General features: G+C 42.6%; 1 pseudogene; it reads right to left on the bottom strand.

Moving 5' to 3' along the window:
• Positions 1-922: 922 nt before the first annotated feature.
• The window catches only part of LOC101320320 (large ribosomal subunit protein eL6 pseudogene), a 101,103-nt pseudogene continuing 90,743 nt past the window's right edge, over positions 923-11,282 (bottom strand).

The raw sequence follows: 11,282 nt of genomic DNA, 5'->3' as shown, positions 1-11,282 counted from the left end.
GGACTAGATCATGTGGGGCCTTTAGTCGAGTGACATTCAAATTGGGATGCGCACATTCCTGGATAGCATCAAGACTTTCTAAGGGGTATGCGGGCACATGTACTGTTAAGAGAATCATCTTCCTTTGTGCTCTCCTAAAATGGATCAACCCAATGGCCAGTATTTTGGTAGTACTTATTTACCTTTTCTACCTCTTTATGAATAAAGGCAAACTTATCTCCTAGTGAATCTTGCTACGGTATCTTGTCCTAGGGTGTAAAAATCACTTGGGGGATAAAACAAGGAATAACTCAAAATATAACTGAAAAAGATAAAATAACTCAATTAGAAAACTCAAAAAAATAAAAGACCTCAAAAAACCTTGGTGTTGAAAAAGTAAAAGACTCTTATGTGGAATAAAAACAAAATCTGTTCTCGAGGCAATTGGTCTCTGGTTCTCGGCTTTCAGCAAAATTGAAGGAGGCCCTAAGTAAGCTGTCAGCGGCAGGGCATTAAAAATTATTTTTGATGATGGATCACTTTGTTATTTTGACGTATAACTGGAAAGGAGACTAGCATTTAGTGTCATTGCTGTAACAAAACTTTCCTTTCCTCTATTTATTTAGGTGGATAAAACAAGCAGTTTCTCTTACCTCTCTAAAAATGAAAAATTAGAAAAAGAATCGACTCTGAAAACTGTCATAATTTAGCATTAAGTACTCTCAAATCATAGATACATGAATTAATTGGGATACAAAACAGGGTCATTGAATTCATTAAGAGATTCATTTCTGATACATTGTATATATTTAATAATTATCTACACAATTTATAATTATGTTGACTAGCTTTATACTTGTGATAAACGTAATACCTACACCAACCAGAATTATATTTTGGGGGGAAATGTATCAGTTATTTAATTAGGTTCTTTGTAAGAAATTTAGAACACCAATTTGTGAGAGAAAACAGAATAGAGGTAGCCCTAGAGCTGAGGAACAACTTTGATTTCTTTGCAGAGTTTTTGAGTCCAGGACTCTCAGGTCAATCTTGCTCTGCTCTGTAAGCTTGGATTTCCCTTTCTCTGCGTCGAAGGTCTTACCTTCCTGGTGTCTGGGCTTTACGAAGCTTCTTCTTCCTGAAATAAGCCTCAGGGAGATGTTTTGGGATTTCCACACCACTTACCAGTTTTGGTGGAGATGACAAATTTCTGGTGTGTTCTAGCAGAGGAACTCGATTGAGGACGAGAGGTCCAGTCACAAGCAGCGTGCTACCGCTCAGCTGCTTCAGGAAAACCACCGCCATGCCTCTGTGGCACCCAGTGAGGTTGCTCCCAACGGTGCTGGGAGTGATGCTAGCTCGCAGCTTCCTTACATCTGACGGAAAGGTTTTCTTTGGTGGCTCGAGAGCTTTCAAGGCACATCTTCAGTAGAACAGTATCCAGGCATTCTGTGACGCTTATCCACTCAGGTCCCACCATTTCTGTCACCCCCAAGCAAGAAATGTCTCTTTCTTTTCAACCTTAAATGTAGCTGCAGGTGACTTCCTCTTCGCCATGGCCTTGCTGGAACACATAGCAGATGGGGAAAAGCTTCCAATTCCGCTGACTAGGATGGGGTTTTGGTTGTGGTGGGGTTTCCCCTTCTGAGGTGTTTTTTTTTGGCCTTGAGGTTACGCTTCTTAACCTTGCCCTGGCATCAGCCTTCTTGGCTTCAGGTTTCTTCTCCTTATATCCAGCTTCTCTGTTTTTTCATCCACCATCTTGCAAGATGGGAAAGAGCCAGAATAGTATGTTTTGACGCTTAGAACATTTATGGCCACCGAAAAACTTTAAAAAATTTATCTCAATCTCTCTTTATATCTCTATTTATATATCTTTATCTAACTTTCTATATGTAACAGGAATCTATCTATCTATCTATATAAAACAGAACATAAAAGGGTCAACAGAAAGACTTTGAAGCAGAAAAAATATAAGGATAACTCTCTGCTGTAAGTATAATGGAAACATGAGTTTAATATGAATGAATTAATGAGTTTAATATGAATTAATTAAATATTAACTCATATTTAATGAGTTAAATAGGAGTGAATTGGCCTCAGATACAGAAGGAAGATTCCATGACTGTCTGGGCATGTGGGGAGGAGGTTTCTGGAAAAAAGGGGATTAGCCTCTAGAAGAGCAGAGATAGGAAAAGCCAGGGCTGTGGGCCTGCAGTCTGGGGCATGAGAGCTCCCATTCTGGTCTCGACTCTCACTCCACTTCTTGAATTTTGGGTGGGTAACTGCTCCCTTCTGCTGATTGCCCTACGTCTCTCTCGCTTCTTCTCCCCTCCCTTCCTCCAATATCCCCTGCATTCCCCTCCTGCCCCCTTTACCACACAACAGGTCAGGTGAGTATGGGATGGCGATCAGCATCAGGGATTGTGAGACAGAGAAAACACATGGTTATGTGGCCCTGAATGTAGTTAAGTTTGTGAGGTTCTTATTTAGGTGGGGGAGTGAGAGGGGTGATTGCACAGGTGAAGCCATATCATCTCTGTTGTTGGTGGTGGTGGTTTTTTTTCTGCTTTAAGCCCCAGAGTGGGTTCCTGGCTGGAGAGGTTTGGGAGGACAGCTGCTCTACCCCTTGGACTGGGCAAGTGGTGTAGCCGTGCTGACCCCTGCCTCCTAGAAGAGTTGGAAGACTTTCTCTTTAGCGAAGGGAGCTGAAGTAGCAGAAAGCCATCTGGACTGACTGAGAGTCAGGGAGTTGGATTAGGGCCATGCTCTGCCACTTTTTTCTGGGATCTTGGGGAAAGCATCTCGACTCTTAATGCCCAGTTTGTAAAGGAAAAAATGGAATAAAGTGATCTGTGCGTCTTCTCCCTACTCCAAAATTAATGGAGAATTGGGAAGAGCTTACAAAAGCCCAGGCACTGTTATTTTTCATCAGCATCCTTGATGAGAAAAATTACAGTGAACTTTCCAGTTCATTGTTTAAAAAAAAAAAAAAAGAGGAAAAAGGGCGTCTTTTCTCTTCTCTTTGAGAAACATCAAGACTCACTCTGCCCTCTAATAGTTGCCTGGGTAGAATTTTCCATCTTAGCACAAAGCAGCTCGACCTGGTTTTGTATAATCTCTTCTCTGTATACCCCTAATTTAACAAGAGGAACTGGAAGAGTCAGACAGTGTGTGGGAAGACTGGAGAAAATAAGGAAGGTATAGAAACCACTAGAGATGGAGATAAGTTAAACATTCTGGCAAATTATCACGGTGTATTGCTCATGCTGAATGCTTAGGCAGTGGGGAAGGTAGTTAAGAGAATGGCTCTAAATGCTTCATCTAATTGCAAGCAGCTGTCGATTAGTGGAGCTTGACCAACTGTTTTTAATTCCACTCAGTGGTGATGAAGAGAATGAGACTTTTAAGTGAAACTGGCAGGGGCTGTGTGTGTGCATGAAGTTGCTTGCGCTTTTTTTTAGAGGTCATAGAGTGCAGTAAATACTAAGAGATGCTCTTTGAAACCATGGCAGCCTTTCATGATAATGATTTTCCTAAATTTTGCCAGCATTTGTCAAGCTTTTGGCTGGAGGCAAACTTCTCTGTTATCCAAATTCTGGAATGATTTTTCACGGGGAGTGATTCATCCCCCAATGGTGAGTGACTGAATGGCTTGTGCCAATACAGAAGCAATTGTTGTTCGATGTTGGCAGGAAATCTCAAATGAGAGGTAATAATGCCAGTTAAGCGTCTTCTCCTTAGGAATGTTTCATTTCACTCTTGTGATTAGAAAATAGGAAAAATAAGAAAGTGGAAAATTTTAGCTAGTTCTCTTCTGTTGTAAAACCTGCTACAAATCATCTACATTTAGAGTTTTCTGGAAGACAAAGTTTTGAGTAGCCCAGTCTAATCAGTCTGATAACCTCTTTTGATGGAATTACTTTTCTCTATTTTCTTTTTCCTAATAACGTTAGTAGTCTTTTCTAATGTTTATTTGCCTTCATTTCTTGCCATACGTTTGAGAAACAGTTATTTCGATGCTTCTGCACTGCAAACTGGAGAGACCATTAACCTGACTGAAAACAAGGCTTCTACGAGACCAGGAAGGCCTACAGGTTCTAAAAGTAGCTAACTTGTCTGAAAATATGCAAAAGAAACAATCGGCAGAAACTCACAGGGAGGAAGGGGCTACACTCCTTCAGTGCCAATTACCATCCCTTTTACATCCTGAATTGCAGTGCCCTGAAAGAGAAAGTAAGTTTTCTAAGTATGAATGTGTGCAAAGATTTATCAACAAGGATATTCTGCACAGCACTGTTTACAATAGCGTGGAATTGGAAGTACCCTAAATGTCTACAATTGGCATTAGCTCAGTAATTTATGGTGTTCATACGCAGGCATAAATACGTGTGAAAGAATATATCAGTGACTTGGGGAAATGGTCATAATGGACTAGATGAAAAATCAGGATCAAAAGGAGTCATTTTAATAATGATTATATATATTTAAATACATATTTAAAATTACGTGGTGTATGCATGTGTATGAAAAACCAAAGTCAAAAAAGAACAAAACGGAGAGTAGCAATGTGATTACAGATGATTTTTATTTTCTGATTTGTGGTTTTTCTGTGTTTCCTAAATGTTCTCCGAAGACCATGTACTACTTTTATAATTAGAAAAAAGTTACTTTAAAATAAATTTCCAAAAATGTCAATTCTGATATCATAAAGGATTTTATTCCTTGTCAGGATGAAGCTAAAGTGGAGACTCACGTCCGGCAAGGGAGGGAAAAAAATCAAGAAGGACAGCACTCAATAAACACCTAATTTTGTTTCTGATCTCCTGCCTGTTTGAAGCACTCACACTTGTTTTGACTCAGCTAGATAAGTCTGCTCCTCTAACACAGTCACAATTTCCACCAGCTGTTTTGGATGTTTGAGGTTATGTTTTTATTTGAGTGAATTTCACTGCCTATCCCTGAGCTAGCTTATGAACAATTGTAAAGGAAGTCTTTGAGGCCGACTCAGAGGAAAGCTGCTAATCTCATGACATTCACAAGGATTTGAAAAGGCAGCTCCATCTGTGCCGTTTCTGTTTTTCTTCCACGGCAGGTCTCTTGATGTCAGAAAGATGGGTCACTTCTCGGGTCCAGTTGTTGGATGGAGCGTCCGTGACCACAGCTGTGCCCAGGGATTCCGATAGACTCCCTTAGGAGGCAAAAGGCACGTTTCATATGAGATGCGAGTGACAAACCCTGTGCCGGGTACGCTTCCAACACTTTCCTGGGTTCTGTAGTAATTCTTTTCCACGAGTTCAGGGTTGGTGAGCGCTGGCAGGAAGCTGTTTATCGTTGAAAGCCACCAAAGGAGGGCTGCTGTTGTCTGTGCCCGAGACGTCTGAGACTTTCCTTTGAGTTGGAAGCCCGGGGGTTCTCGGTGAATGATGTGGCAGAGTTTCTGGAAACTGATTTGGGGAAGAGGAAGCTGACTTGTGTGGGAGTCACCGTTTCAATTGTCATTCTCTGGCACCCCCTCCTCCATAATAGTTTTTTCAAAGAAAAGAAAAATGCTGAAGCTGTTAGTGGGAGTTGGGATTCAGTTAGAAATATTCTGGAGTCGAGTGAAGGTTTACCTGACTTTAGGAGCTCACCTTTGTGAGTTATTACCGGTTTTAGTCTAGTATTTCTTCAAGCGTGCTTTGTCCTCCTCTCCTTTTTTTCTTTCATTCGTCAAACGAATCTGACCCAAATTTGTTATTTTTTCATTTAAATGCTGTTTGCAGATTGAGTACCTGTAAGCCAGCTGCTTTGCCTGGGAACCAAGAAAACTGTTATAAAGAGTATATATTCAGGGAGCTCACAGAGGAGAGAATGAAGGCAAGTAAGCAGTGATGAGGCTAAGTGCTATGCTAAAGCAGTGATTTGTTAGAAAAAATTTTATCAGTAGAATCCCAGAGGGGCTGGGAAAGCTGTAGGCCTGGAAGTTCTGTCTATCTCCAGAGAAACTGCTAGAACAGATGGTTACTTAAACATCCTAGGCCAGAGCAACGTGTTGATTTGCTAGTAGAATTCCATCGGTCAAAACTCTTTCAGTTGCAAGTGACAGAAATTCAGCTCAAGTTCAAGGATATTGAACTTCAGGCCCTGCTAGATTCAGACAATGTTATCAGGAGTCTGTCCCTGTCCTTTCTTGCCTGAGTTTTCTTCAGTGTTGGTGTCATTCTCTGCCACACTCTTCCCTCTGGGGCAATGGCCACCAGAAGCCCCAGACTTATTGCCTATCAGTTTGGCAACCCCAGAGGAAAAAAAGAGGGTCTCTGATCCAACAGTTGTTTGGTGCTGGCTCTCATTAGGCAGCTCTGAGCCAATCTTTGTGGGTTGGGTGTGTGTGCACACTAACTGGACAGACCTATGTTTGGAGCTCTTCCCTGTGCCCAGTGAATGACTGCTGGGTAGGCACTTCCACCACAAGGCCCCTTGATGTCCTTTTCTTGAACAATTATTATAATTTGAACTGTCTTAAGTTATCAGAGTGGCTCTAGTAGCCTTCAGCCTCAATGCAGAAGGGATTGGAATTTTCATTTTTCTGATTTCTTGTTTCCCACAGGCTCTTGAACCCTCAGGCAAGTTTCCCCACTCCCTTCCCAGCAGTGAGCTCTTGCTCTGTAGGGGTTTAGGAAGAGTGCCTCTCCTCCCGCAGCCCAGGGGGAGGCTACTTCTCTTATGTTTGTGTGTTTAAGAGGTGACTCAAATGTTTAGTGCAGTGGTTCTCAAGGTTGTGGTCCCCAGACCAGCAGCATCAGTATCACCTGGAAACTTGTTAGAAATGCAAATTCTCTGGTTCGATCCCAGACCTACTGAATCAGAAACTCTGGGGGTCAGGCTCAGACATCTGTGCTTTGACAAGCTGTCCAGGTGATTATGATTCAAGTTTTGAAACCACTGATTTAGGGGACAGTCCAATACAATCTTCTCTAGGAAGACTCTGAGTCCATCTAGAATTTTCTGCCTTATGTTCTGCCTTCCCAGTCTCCTGACACCAAAGGAAAGATTCTTTTTTTTCTTGATGTCCCTTGTTGGAATTGAAGAGACTATTCTGTGCTAGGAGTAGGAGATTTGCAGTGAGCTGCAGCTGAGAATCCTTCAGTAGACTTCTGTTGGCCACACATCAGGGAATGAATGTTCCTGGATGAATGTTCCAGCTGCTAGGCTCATCTTAGACAAAGGAACTTTGAAAATCTTTCTAATTCTCTGAGGGGACGTTGTTTGACATAGACCTAGCAGTGTTTCATGGCTGGTCAGAGGGCCTACAGATCCCATATTTCATGGAATCATTTACATATTCAATATATAACAATGCTGGGCTGGGTGCTGGACATACAATTGCTCACAAAACAGACATGCTACCTGCCCTCATTGAGCTCAAGGTCTAGTGGAAGATAAAGGCATATAAGTGGGCATTAAGAGTAGAGTGTGATTTGTTGGGGAAAAGTAGTGTTTGGGAGTTCACTGCGGGCCACCTAACACAGACTGGACTGGACAGGGAAGGCTTGTCAGGGGAAGTTTTGTCTAAACTGGGACCTGAAGGAGGAATAGTCATTGTTTGGCAAAGAAAGGGAGAAGAGGATGCCAGGTAGCATATACAAAAGTCTGTAGTTGAAGGAGAACTTGGTGGGTTCAAGGAACTAGAAAAAACTCAGCATGGCTGGACTTGGAGGCAGTGATGAGGGGTAAGAAGATGGGATGGGCCAAATTATGCAGATCATATTAACAGCTTTGGACCTTATCCTAAAAACAGTAGTAACCCACTGAAGAGTTTCAGGCTGAAGAAGTGAGGTGCTGGGATTTGTTTCAGAGTGAGTGCTTGAGAATGGAATGGAGATGAAATAGGGCAGAGTCAAGATCACAGACAGTAAGACAACTCAGAAGGCTGTTGTGATAATGAAATGAAAGATAGTGGTTCCTGAGTCTAGGCTAAGGGAAAGGGGGTTGGAGAGTGGTGGGTCAATGTGGGCCACTGGTGTGTGGGTGAAGTGTGGGCCAAGGGAAAGAACATTCAAATAAGGATTCCCAGGTGGCCAACTTGGGTAACCTGACAGTGGAGGGGTATTTACCGATAGAAAGCAGTAGAGAAGGCATAAGTCTCCAGGAGTCATGGGTTCAATTTTAGACAAGTTGAGTTTGTAAAATACCCAAGAGGAGTTATGCAGTATGCAGTTGCTGTCCAGGTCTGAGCTCAGACAAAAGGTCTGGGTGAGAGTAAATATTTGACAGTTATCAACACATGAATGGCTCTAAGGCCAACAGAGCAGATGTGATGCCCTAAGGGGAGTGTTTGAGTGGGGAGAGAGGAGGGCTTAGAGCCCAGAGGAGCTCTGGGGTTAAGAAACAACAGAGGAAGAAAAACCTGTAAAAGTGAGTGGTCAGAGGACCATCCACACATGAAATATGGTAGATGTCATGGAGGCCGAGGAAAGCAGGTTTCAGTGCTCTCTAGAAGGGCTTGCTTGTAATGTCTCAGTTCTTTACCTGACTGAGCTCAGGCCAGGTCATCTGCAGAAGTCATGCAGTGCTACCCTCCATCTGCCAGAAACCTCTGCCGCTATTCCAAACGGGCTTTTTCCGGAAGAGACACTTTTCAGGAAACATTGCTTTCCTGTAATTATTTTCTTAGACAGATAAAATGGCACTTGCTGAGTCATAATTTATTTAAGAAGACCCCGTCCACACTTGCTTTCAACTGGCTGTCTTTCTCTAGGTGAAATCAGTTAGATGCCTTACATATTTTCCTCTCCTTATCTTATCTCACTCCACTTTCAGGTCTATATTTCACTGTGCCTCTGACCCCCAGCGTGCTTGCAGACAGATGGTCACAGACAGATGTTCACTCTGTAATTGTAAGTTACCCAAATGTGGCAGCAGCGTGTCTTCTGGTACCCAACTGTTAAGAGAGTTCTGTGGCCAACTCGAATCTTCAGCCACTGTTAACTTCCCCGACTGAATTACTGTCTTTCTTCTCTTTTTCTTTCTCTCTCTACAGCTGGACACCCTGGGGAGTTATTTTGGCTAGAACTCGACATGCACAGCTGACACCTCCAGCTGCACATTCTTTGGTCCTTTTTGGCCCCACACAAGCTCTTGGTGTTCTTACAGTTTACTCAAGTGGAGAGCCGAAGGGATAGTAGCCCACCCAGATATTCTTTAAAGGCATTAAAAATGGTTCTTAATTTCTGAGGCCAATCCTGTCAGTTGAAGTGAGTAGGAGGAGTAGTTCAAAATATTGGGTTGGCCAAAAGGTTCATTTGGGTTTTTCCATAACATTGTAGGGGAAAACCCGAACGGACTTTTTGGCCAACCCAATATATTGGGAGCCAAACAAATTCGTGTTTTGGTACTCTTGGCAATTTATATCTTTGTTTCTTACTTATTAAAAGGTCAATATAATGGCTGTGCTGTGGTTGCCCTAATTATGCAGCCCACTCACTACATGACAAAGATGCAGTATATTTTCAAAATATTGCATTCTGAGCTATAATATGCCATAAAGACCAAAGATTTAACAGAGTCTAACATGGTGCATTATGGGAATTCATTCATGGCTTTAGGGATCACCTGCTCCACTTCTCTAGGCCTGTCTCTTTCCCTAAACCTTAATCCAAGGTCTCCTATTACCCATTGGCTCTTTTTACCTAAATGTCTTGCTAGCACCATCTCAAAGGCCATGGGTTCCTACTGAGCTCTTTTTTCTCTTCTCAAAGCATACTTTCTCCTCCATTTTTTCTGTTTCCATCAGCTCTACTGACCTCCCACTCTAGGCCTCTGAATCTTCTTTGACTCTTCCTTCACCTGTACTCTTGATACCCCATCGGCTGCCCAGGTCTTCCTGGTGGTGCCACTGAATCACCGCTGCCCCTCTTTTCCTCATGCCATGGTCATGCTAGCTCAGACCTATATATTTTTATTGTTGTGGGACTGCAGATGTCTCCTACGTGCTAAGTGGCCTTTCTTCCTTCTATTTGTTCTCCTTTTACTTAGTCACATAAAGAGATGTTGAATTCATCCTCTAAAACACTGTGTTTTAGTACAGCGCTTCCCTATTCTGAAGTATTCCGTAGCTTCCTGTCATCTTCAGGGTGAGTCCAACACTTCCCCCAAAGACTCCGGAGTCCTTGCACAGTCTCTTCAGCTGCCCTCTAGGATAGGGTTACTTCAGCCACTTATATTTATCTTGCTTCATTACTCCAGCTTGTCAAAATAATTTTGATTCTTTCTGTCATTCAAGGTGTTTGTTATCCAGCTCAGTTTTGCATCAGAAAGTGTGTCATATACAAGTATACATCCTCAGCATGTGATTTGCTTGTTGATAAATCATTAAATATTACAGGAAGAGGACACAAGGATAAGCCCTAGAAATTTCTGGAGGACCGAATGTTTTGAACTGGGGACTAAGATTACCATTGATCTTGGAAAATGATCCTTTGCCCTCTGCGATATCCTCACCTAAACATTTCATGGTTCTTTGAGCCATTCCTTTCTTCATTCATCAAACATTGAGCACTTCCCTTCTCAAAGACAATTCTTTTCTCTCTCTGAGTAAGTATCTCTCTCTGTTTGAAATCTACTCCTTTCATGAAAGGCCGAAACCAGCTTTTATTTGTTTATTTGTTTGTTTGGCTTGTTTACATTTCAGAGATTTGTCAGAGGTAAAAGCTGTTGATGGGTTTTGACTCCTGTGGAGGAAAGTTAGACACCTGTTTTGACATCTAAGAAATAACTCCCATTTTTCTATATTGTTCGGGTTACCGTTGCTACATAACAAACACCCCTTCAACCACAGTACTGTAATGCAATACCAGTGTTTGTATGCTTTGGGGGCAGGAATTCAGAAAGGGAACAGTGGGGATGACTTGTTTGTGCCCTCCCCTCCCCCATGTCTGAGGTCTCAGCTGAGAAGATTCAAAGTCTGGGGTTGACTCAACAGCTGGGGACTAGAGTCATCTGAGAACATGCTCACTCACATATTTGGCACCTGGGAGAGGAGGACTTGAAGACCATTACTGCCAACTGGAGCACCTTCACGCATCCTCCCTCTGTGGCTTGACTTCCTCGTAGCATGGCAGCCTTAGGAAAGTCACACTTCTTACCTGTGGGCTCAGGGCTCCACCGATGACTGTCCCTGTGAATAAGGTAGAACTGTATTGTTATCCATAAGCAAGCCCTGGAGTCACTTGGCAGCACTTCAACACATATTACTGGATACAAGTGAATCACAAACTTCCCAGAGTCAAAAGCAGGGGGTGGGGCTTCCCTGGTGGCGCAGT

Source organism: Tursiops truncatus, chromosome 12 (assembly GCF_011762595.2).
Source record: "Tursiops truncatus isolate mTurTru1 chromosome 12, mTurTru1.mat.Y, whole genome shotgun sequence".
Lineage (NCBI taxonomy): Eukaryota > Metazoa > Chordata > Mammalia > Artiodactyla > Delphinidae > Tursiops > Tursiops truncatus.
This window is presented reverse-complemented; position numbering and strand designations above follow the sequence as displayed.